We start from the raw sequence: 2,936 nt of genomic DNA, 5'->3' as shown, positions 1-2,936 counted from the left end.
CCTCCCTTTACATTCCTGATATTCTTGAGTTGTCTTCTTTTTTACACTTGATCATTCTTCCCAGAGTTTCAGCGGTTTTATTAGACTTTTCAAGAAACAAAATTTGATATTATTGATCTGCTGTATTGTTTTCTATTTTATTCTGGTTCTTATCATTTTCTTTGTTCAGTTTCTTTGAGTTTAATCTATTGTTCTTTCTTGAATTTCTTTTATTTATTTTTTAATTAGAGTTGATTTACAATATTATATTAGTTTTGGGTGTACAGCATAGTGATTAAATATTTTTATAATTTATACTCTATTTAAAGTTATTGTAAAAATTTGCTGTATTCCCTGTGCTGTACACTATATCCTTGTATCTTATTTGTTTTGTACATAGTAGTTTGTACCTCTTAATCCCTTACCCCTCTCTTGCCCCTCCCCCTTTCTTCCCCCCACTGGTAACCACTAGTTTGTTCTCTATATATCTGTGAGTCTATTTCTGTTTTGTTATATTCATTTGTTGTTTCATTTTTTAGATCCTACATATAAGGATAACATAGAGTATTTGTCTTTTTCTGACTTATTTCATTAAGAATAATATCCTCCAGGACCATTCATGTTGTTGCAAATGGCAAAATTTCATTCTTTTTTATGGATGAGTAATATTCCATTGTATATATATATGACATATTTTTTATCCATTCATCTGCTGATAGACATTTAAGTTGCTTCCATATCTTGGCTATTGTAAATAATGCTGCTGTGAACTTTGGAGTACATACATCTTTTCAGATTTGTTTTTTTGTTTGTTTGTTTTCTTCTGACACATACCCAGAGTAGAATTGCTGAATAATATGATAGTTCTGTTTGTAGTTTTTTTGAGGAGCCTCTATACTGTTTTACATAGTGGCAGCAAAAATTTACATTTCCATTAACAGTGTTCTAGGTTCCCTTTTCTCCACATCCTCGCCAGTATCTGTTATCTGTGGTCATTTTGATGATAGCCACTCTGGCAGGTATGAGTGTGAGGTGATTTGAATTTCTTAAGTTCAAAGCTTAAAACATTGATTTTCAGTCTGTTTTCTTTTTTTATTATTATTATTGAAGTGTAGTTGATTTACAATGTTGTGTTAATTTCTGCTGTACAGCAGTGACTAATGTATACCTATATAGGTTCTTTTTTATATTCTTTTCCATTATGGTTTATCCAAGGACATTGAACGTAGTTCCCTGTGCTATATGGTAGGAACTTGCTGTCCGTCTATTCTATATGTAATTGTTTACATCTACTAACCCCAAACTCCCAGTCCAGCCCTCCTCCATCCCACCCCCTTGGCAACCACAGGTCTGTTGTCTATGTCTGTGAATCTGATTCTGCTTTGGAGATAAGTTCATTTATGTCATATTTTAGATTCCACATATAAGTGGTATCATATGGTATTTGTCTTTCTCTTTTTGACTTACTTCATTTAGTATGATAACCTCTACTTGCATCCATGTTACTGCAAATGGCATTATTTCATTCTTTTTCATGGCTGAGTAGTATTCACTCATATACATGTACCACATCTTCATTATCCATTCATCTATTGATGGACATTTAGGTTGTTTCCATGTCTTGGCTATTGTGAATAGTGCATGTATCTTTTCAAATTATAGGTTCGTCTGGATATATACCCAGGAGTTGGATTGCTGGATCATATAGTGAATCTATTTTTAGTTTTCTGAGGAACTTCCATACTGTTTTCCATAGTGGCTGTACCAACTTACATTGCCACCAATGGTGTAAGTGGCAATACTACTACTTATCTCCACACCCTATCTAGCATTTGTTATTTGTAGACTTTTTAATAATGGCCATTTTGACTGGTATGAGGTGATACCTCATTGTAGTTTTGATTTGCGTTTCTCTAATCATTAGCAATGTTGAGCATCTTTTCATGTGCCTATTGGCCATCTGTATGTCTTGTTTGGAGAAATGTCTATTTAGGTCTTCTGCTCATTTTTCAATTGGGTTGTTTGTCTTTTTGTTTTTGTTGAGTTGTATGAGCTGTCTGTATATTTTGGAAATTAAGCCCTTGTCAATTGCATTGTTTGCAAATGTTTTCTCTCATTCCGTAACTCGTCTTTTTGTTTTGTTTATGGTTTCCTTTGCTGTGCAAAAGCTTGTAAATTTGATTAGGTCCCATTTGTTTATTTTTGTTTTTATTTCTATTGCCTTGGCAGACTGACCTAAGAAAACATTGGTACAATTTATATAAGAGAATGTTTTGCCTAAGTTCTCTTCTAGGAGTGTTATGGTGTCTTATCTTATGTTTAAGTCTTTAAGCCATTTTGTGTATGGTGTGAGGGTGTGTTCTCACTTCATTAATTTACATGAAACTGTCCAGGTTTCCCAGCACAACTTGATGAAGATACTGTCTTTTCCTTATTGTATATTCTTGCATATTTTGTCAAAGATTAATTATCCATAGGTGTGTGGGTTTATTTCTAAGCTCTCTATCCTGTTCTATTGATCTGTATATCTGTTTTAGTGCCAATACCACACTGTTTTGATTACTGTAACTTTGTAGTATTGTCTGAAGTCTGGGAGGGTTATGCTTTGTTCTTTTTCCTCAGGATTGCTTTAGCAATTCTGGGTCTCCTATGGTTACATATAAATTTCAGGATTATTTTTTCTAGTTCTGTGAAAACTGTCATGGGTAAATTGATAGGGATCACATTAAATCTGTATAATGCTTTGGCTAGTATGGCCATTTTAACAATATTAATTTTTCCAATCCAAGAGCACAGAATATCTTTCCATTTCTTTGAATCATCTTTAGTTTCCTTTATTAATGTTTTACAGTTCTCAGCATGTAACTCTTTCATCTCCTTGGTCAGGTTTATTCCTAAGTATTTTTTTTAGTGCAATTTTAAAATGTTCTTTTTTTTTTTTTTTTTTTTACATTCTC

Source organism: Lipotes vexillifer, unplaced genomic scaffold (genome assembly GCF_000442215.2).
Source record: "Lipotes vexillifer unplaced genomic scaffold, Lipotes_vexillifer_v1.1 scaffold1608, whole genome shotgun sequence".
NCBI classification, from domain to species: domain Eukaryota; kingdom Metazoa; phylum Chordata; class Mammalia; order Artiodactyla; family Lipotidae; genus Lipotes; species Lipotes vexillifer.
The sequence above is the reverse complement of the archived record's forward strand: the minus strand, read 5'-3'. Positions refer to the sequence as shown.